This window comes from Halictus rubicundus, unplaced genomic scaffold, assembly GCF_050948215.1.
Source record: "Halictus rubicundus isolate RS-2024b unplaced genomic scaffold, iyHalRubi1_principal scaffold0264, whole genome shotgun sequence".
In the NCBI taxonomy this organism is placed as follows: domain Eukaryota; kingdom Metazoa; phylum Arthropoda; class Insecta; order Hymenoptera; family Halictidae; genus Halictus; species Halictus rubicundus.
Genome location: NW_027488805.1, coordinates 7,551 through 15,100, shown reverse-complemented (window position 1 = coordinate 15,100; position 7,550 = coordinate 7,551).

Here is a 7,550-nt window from a genome sequence, read left to right as displayed (position 1 = left end):
CATAACCTTTTAAAAATTAGATCAAATGACTTGAATTTTATTGAGAAGTTAGAAGGATTAGTTTATTAGACGAGGTGTAAAAAATTCGAATTGGTCGGAATCGCAAAAGAAATAGTAAAAGTTGGTTTTTTCAGCTTTTTTATCTGAGCCTGTATTGAAAATTTAAAGAATGTATTCGATTCGCTCGAATAAATTGTATCCATGCTGAAAATTTCGAGTTATAAACGATTAAAAGTGCGATTTTGAGTCGAAAATCGTGAAAAACGGCCATTTTTCCACTTTTAATCGTTTATAACTCGTAAACGGAAGTTATGTTGCTTCAAATAATGTAGACTCAGTTTTGCTCGTTAGTGTATCTTCTCTTTCCTACAATCGATTCACAAATTTTTTCTTTTGCACAAGGATCCGCAGCCTACGGACGAAAATTCTGAGGAAGCGAGTCGAAGATGACGGTACTCTAACGCCGTGTAAAATGAAATCATTTGAAACGCCGCAATATCGTCTTTCGTTTGATATTCTTAGCATCCGATGAACCCGATATCTTTGAGATACAGATCTTCCCGGCGCGAGGTGGAAGGGCGAATATGCGCGTGCCGTTCCGTTCGCCGCAACGCGTATTTTCGAAAGCGCGCATAGTCAGTTGCGAGGACATGCATTTCTGTCCGTTACCGGACAGAAACAATTTGACTTAGCCGGCTCACTTTCGAACCGTGGGGGCTCGGCGAAAAGCAGAAAGGAAGAAGCTGGGAGACAAGAGCGGACGCATCAGTCCGGCGATGGGCCTGCAACCGAACAACTTTCCCTGATGCCGAAAACGCGACGGCAAACCGATAAAACTTTCCGCCGAACACCGCGGCGACAGAATTAGGAACCACTTAGCCACCGTGTCGACGACGGCCCCCTAGTTTCCCGAGGACGACGAAACTTCCCAGGCTGCGATCATCCTGCGACTGACGTTTCCGCGAGATCCACGAATTAGCGTCTTCGCTGTCTCTCGACGCGTATCTTGCCGAAAGTCTCGCGGAAACTACGGCAGACGCGTGTGATAAAGTTACAACGAGCTAGAAGATTCTCCGTCGAAATTCTGTGCGGCGTGTCTGGAATTCCTTGCTGCGCCGAGTTCGAGGAAAACGGGGCACGAAATAATTCGTGGAAACGCTGCTTTTCAGTCAAGCCTGCTTTTCAGTAAAACTGCACTAGTTGAAGACCTGCATGTTTCTGCATATTGATCGTTTCAAATATGAATCAAGCAACTCTCCAAACCTGGACTTACCTGGTTGCGAGGTCTCTGCTGGGAATCGCCGTAGCAGGATTGTAAACAATTTTTACTAACTTGTTTGGATTCGCTGAACTGCTAAATGTTTAAAACTAGCACCTTCTATATGGTTTGAATATTTCGTAAAGGAGGGTACGTGCGTCGCATGTTTAGGGAGACGGTTCGAGGGCATGAAAGAACTATCGCTGCCGATTTTATTTCCAAAAAATAAAAGTATTTATTGCCACGCAACCGTGCGTAACGCGTACTTAAGCCTAAGCTCTTTCGGCGCGCGTTTCAATCGTCGTAATATGTACAATTCGATTCCGTGCTGAATTCAGTGTCGAATTTCGTGGTCGATTCGACCCCTACCTTGCCGCGCAGGTGAGAATGGAAGAGCTCCCGAGAAACACCGCATTCGGATCGAATACACGTAGGACCCCCGTTAACTTTTGACGACGAACCGCGAAACAGATAATCCGGTTGCCCGGCAGTGTGCGAGCGCGCTCGGTGCCAAGCAAACAACCGGGAAATTCGTTTATCATGGTCCAGGAAGGACGCGTCCCTTCGTCCTGGGATCCTCGATGAGAATTACGTCGCCGCGTTCTTCACGGACGCGGTCCTCGAAACCCTGTGCCACCGGAAACCCCGCCTTTCCACTGACCTCGAGAGGATAGGACAATCGACCTCGGGAGACGGATCTTTGAAACTTCGAAACGCTTCTTCTTAGGGCTTTCTTCTTGATTAAGGGACACAGCCGAGACGCAGTAGCGAACAAGTCTTTTTAATAGCTGGTACGGTTTGATTACCAGCGATTACTTCATAATTTTTGGAACTTCATCGTTCACGGATATGAATTTTTTAATAGACCCTTCTTCAGCGACAGCAATTTAAATTCTGTGGTATCATAAATTTAGGCAGAATGTCGTTGGGCCTCCAATGGCAGGAAGAGGGCCATAGAACATCGAGACCTGACGAAGACCAGGCCCAAGGGATAAGGGCCATAAAAGAGAAAGTGTCCCTGACGAAAACCAGGCCCGAGGGTAGGCTGGGATTTTCGAGGGACACACACAGGGTTTGGGGATGATTGCGGGTGCGTGAACGACAACTATAACAGGACATTTTTGGGGAGAACGGACAGACTTATCGTTCACTGCGGAGAGCGAAGAGCGTACGCGTTGTGCGAGAGTTTCCGACATCGTAGTTATCTATTCAATACCCTTTTTCATATTTTTAATAAACAAACATTATAAACCGTATACTACAATTCTGCACCAGAATTGTAATGCACCCCCAGCGATGTAATAATTTCGTAATAAAGTGATCGTTGTCAAGCTTCTATGGATAGGCTGGATAGGCAAATAAAGTGTTTCACGGTGAAGAAACAGCGGCGATGGGTGAAGGCACTTTCGATCAACTGGTTGCAAGCAGTCGCAATGTCTAGATGGGAGTCCACCGTTCGACGTCGATGCCAGAAGAGAATGCACGCCGTGTGCTGCAGGGTAAAGGTCATATCGGGAAGGATGGGTAGCAAGAGATAGAGCAAACACGGTTGGCTCGTTCGGCCCCACGGTGCTGTCCTTGCGGTGCGAGTCCAGTTTCGCCGGATCAAGACTTTTTCTCCCACTGTAGCTTTCCCCTTCTACGACGCCATACCCCCGTTCCCCGACGGCGAGCGTCCCCACATCTCCGCCACGGCCCGGTCACGTGACTCGTCTCGTCCCTGTCCTGCACGCGTCGCAACGTCACGTGACCAGTCCGGCGACCACAGAGAGAGGGTAATTGTATTCCCCTCGATTTCCCCGGTCGGACGACACTGGGGTGCGACCGACGGCGAAGCCACCCTGTATCGACCCAGCAACGCCCACCCAAACACCGACCACCCCCACCATGGATGACCCTGTCTACCGCCACCAGCGCCACGCAGTCCAAAAATTTCGATAGGATGCACCCGCGTCCTGCGTCCCTCTTTTATCCCTCCCGCGTCCCCTCCTGCCCCGTTGCTCGTTGCATATTCCCTGACACTGCAATTTTTCCTTATTTAGCAGCGCTGCGCCGTAGATACCGGTAAGGAAGTCACCTGACGCAATTAACGCACCGTAACCAGATGGCTCTACCGCGACCAACCGGTGTCATCACACGTCACCCACTTTTTTCGTGTCCGTAAGTACCTGTAATTGTACCGGCGAGCACGAGAAGAGCATTCTCCTGCTTCCATTGTTCAGCGGTCGTCGGTATACCTGCAACGGCTCCGCCAATGCGAGCGTCCCTAATTCGACCATGAATTCGAGCCTGGTAACTCGGGACCTGTTGCAGTCATTGGTCATCCCCGATACTGATCCTCCAGGAGCGTCATTCGCAGCTGCACAATTCGTCCACCGGCACCAAGGTCGTCCATGCTTCTCGCCGCCGAGGATCCAAAGTGATGACCAAGAAAATTGGACTTGCTACGGTTTCTAAAATAAATTTTGAAATTCTAGAATTTTCAATTGTCGGAGCACAATTTAGCAGCACCTTCCACTGCCAAGAACAAAGGACTATCTTCAAGAAATTGATTTCTAAAATTCTAGAATTTTCAATTGTCCCGATCGGAGCACAATTTATCAGCACCTGCTGTCAAAACCAGAGGGCTATCTGCGAGAACTTGATTTCTAAAATTCTAGAATTTTTAATTGTCCCGATCGGAGCACAATTTGTCAGCACCTTCCACTGCTAAAAACGAAGGGCTATCTACAATAAATTGATTTCTAAAATTCTAGAATTTTCAATTGTCCTGATCGGAGCACAATTTATCAGCACCTGCTGTCAAATTCGAAAAATCAAATCGTTCCGTGCGAAAGGCTGTAGTTACCGGTCGAGAGTACATCGGGAATTTCGAAGTTTCGAGTCTGCGTGCAGGCTTGTCCACACTGACAGACAGCCCACTCACACACACACACACAGTCTGCACACAATCCGCGTACGATGTATGTGCACTGCACATTGTGCAGTATATGTGGACAGTCTGCGGGCTGTTTGCGGCGCGGCGGCGGTTCGGAATTCATTATCGAGTTATGTCTTTTTTGACCCGGGAAGGGCGTTCGAATCGAAAGAGCAGAAGAGTTCGAGGGTTTCGGGGAATAAATACCTTTCATTCAGTCAGTTTCTCTACATTCATGTGGGATCAGGACCCCCAGACCAAAAGTATGTAGGAGATCGGGAAGAACGGGAGGGTTCCGTGGGTGAGCGCGTTAGTCGATCGGCTACCACCAGTGAGGTCGCGGGTTCGATTCCCGGCGGCGGTGCCCTCGTTTTTCCCGAGATCCTACATTCATTACATGAATTATTCATTACATGAATTTAATACATCTATACACGAATAATGATAACTTAAATTAGCCGTGTGTAGCAAGTTTTTCGCGCCATCTTTCTACAATCCCATTTGAAGCAGGATGGTAAGAAGTTGTTCTTATCTTCTTGAATCCAACCATCTTTGATAGTGCATTGAAAATTTGTGATTCAAATTGACTTCCTCTATCTGTGGTTACAGATAACGGTGTACCAAATCTTGAAATCCATGTATTGAAAAATGTATTCGTTATTGTATCTGCTGAAATTTCCTTAATTGGTATTGCTTCAGGCCAACGTGAAAATCTATCAATCATAGTTAAACAATAACGATATCCGTTAACAGTCGGAAGTGGCCCAATAAGATCTATATGTACATGATTAAATCTTTCTTTAGGTACTGGTATATGTTCTGGCAAATTTTTCTGATGACGATGGATTTTACTCTTTTGACAAGGTAAACAAGTTCTCACCCATTCTGCAGCATCTTTTGCCATATTCGGCCAGACAAATCTTTGAGACAATGTCTTTTTCATAGCTCTACTACCAGGATGTGATAAATTATGTACAATTTTTAAAATTCGTATTCTTAGAATTTTCGGAACATAAGGTCGAATATTATCTTCTAAAATGTTGCAATATAATACAAGATTTGTATTACCAACTCTCAATTTTTGTAATTGTAATGCCGAATTTCCTTCTGAAATTATCTTTTTTAATTCTTCATCTGCCTGTTGTGCTTCCGCTAATTCTTCTGTGGTTACAACAATAGGCATTTCAATTGCTTCAACTCTTGAGAAGGCATCTGCAATTACATTTTCGTCCCCTTTAACATAACTTAATTCAGTAGTGAACTGACCTATAAAATCTAAATGTCGAAGTTGTCGAGGAGAAGCTTTAACTGATTTCTGTTTAAATGCAAAAACCAATGGTTTATGATCCGTTTTCACAACTAAATCTCGTCCTTCTACCATAAATCGGAAAAATTTAATTGCAGAATATATCGCCAAAAGCTCTCGATCATAAGTACTGTATTTTTGTTGAGTTTCCGTAAATTTTTTTGAATAGAATGCTAATGGTTGCCAGCTTTTACCAACGTATTGTTCTAAAACAGCTCCCATTGCTGTATCCGATGCATCTGTAGTTAGCGCTAAACGTGCGTTTGCTACTGGATGTACCAATAATATAGCATTGATTAATTGTTCTTTCGTTTTATTAAAAGCAACTTTTTGTTCTTCTGTCCATTCAATTAACCTTTTATCCTTCTTTTTTGCACCAATAAGTAACGAATGTAAAGGAGCTTGAATTTTTGCTGCCATAGGAATAAAACGACGATAAAAGTTTACTATTCCTAAAAATCTTCGTAATTCTGTCCTATCTTTTGGAATTGGAAAATCTTTTAATGCTTGAACTTTTTCCTCGGTAGGTCTCATACCTTCTGTATTAATTAAATATCCTAAATATTTAACTTCTTTAACACCAAAGCTCGATTTATTCACATTTATTGACAATTTGAATTTTCGTAATCGTTCAAAAACTATCTTTAAATGTTGTTTATGTTCTTCTTCGTTTTTTGACGCAATAATTATATCATCAATATAACCATGACAAAAATTCAAACCTCTTAATACATTGTCTAAATATCTTTGAAATGTTTGTGCTGCATTTCTTAATCCAAATGGCATTGCTAAAAATTCAAATAATCCAAATGGTGTGATAACTGCTGTTTTGGGAATGTCTTCGGGTGCCATGGGTATCTGATTATAGGCTTTAATAAGATCTAAGGTTGAAAAAATTGTTGCACCTGCTAATTTAAAAGAAAAATCTTGTATATGAGGTACAGGATAGCGATCCGGAATTGTTATTGAATTTAATCTTCGATAATCTCCACACGGTCGCCATTCCCCATTTTTCTTCGGAACCATGTGTAAAGGACTTGCCCATTGACTGGATGATGGCCTACACACTCCTTTCCGAATCATTTCTTCGAATTCTGCTTTGGCAATTTTAAATTTTTCAGGTGTCAAACGTCTAGCTTTTTCCGCTATCGGTTGACCTTTTGTTACAATATAATGATAAACATTTTTTTTAACAATCTCTTTCCTAACCGGTTTAGTAATATCAATATATTCTTGTAATAATTTATTATATTTAAAGGAATTATTTATTGTTGAAATTGAAATTGTATGTACTCGCTTCAAGATTCCAAATGATTGTAATTTCGTCTCTTTATCTAAAACCCTTTTGCCATTTAAATCTACTAATAGATCGTAATGACCTATAAAATCTGATCCTATAATCGGCATTACGGCATCAGCTACAATGAATTCCCAAGTAAAATTTCTGCGTAATCCCAAATTTACGGTAATTAATTTTTGACCATATGTTTTAATCTCAGAACCATTTGCAGCAAAAAGTATAAGATTTGTTTCTGTCAACTTTCCTTTTAACATTTTCCTTGGTAACAACGAAATATCAGAACCAGTATCAATTAAATATCTCATACCTGACGTCTTGTCGGCAATCGTCAGACGATAATTAACATTTGAGCTATCATGGATCGTCTGTACTCCAGACAGCTTTCTTAGTTTTCCTCTAACCTTTCATTTGATCGATCTCTTTTATCCTTTCCACTCCAAGAACAGGGTTTTTTACATTTAAAGGAATTTTCTTTAAATTTTTGATGATAATAACATAAGGGTTCTTCATTTCGAAATCTTGGCTTTGAAATGCTTCTATCTCTCCTAAAAAATCTAGATCTTGATCTATTTCTGTAATTATTTCTTCGAAAATTAATATTTAAAACTTCTATTTGTTTTTGTAACTCCAGAATCTGTGAATTTAATGTCTGATTTTTTTCTTCCTGTGAAGAATTAGAAGTATAATTTTCTTTTGAAGTAATGTTACAAATGTTATTTGGTTTTATTACTTCTACAATTTTATCAGCTTGATAAGCCAATTTGGAAAG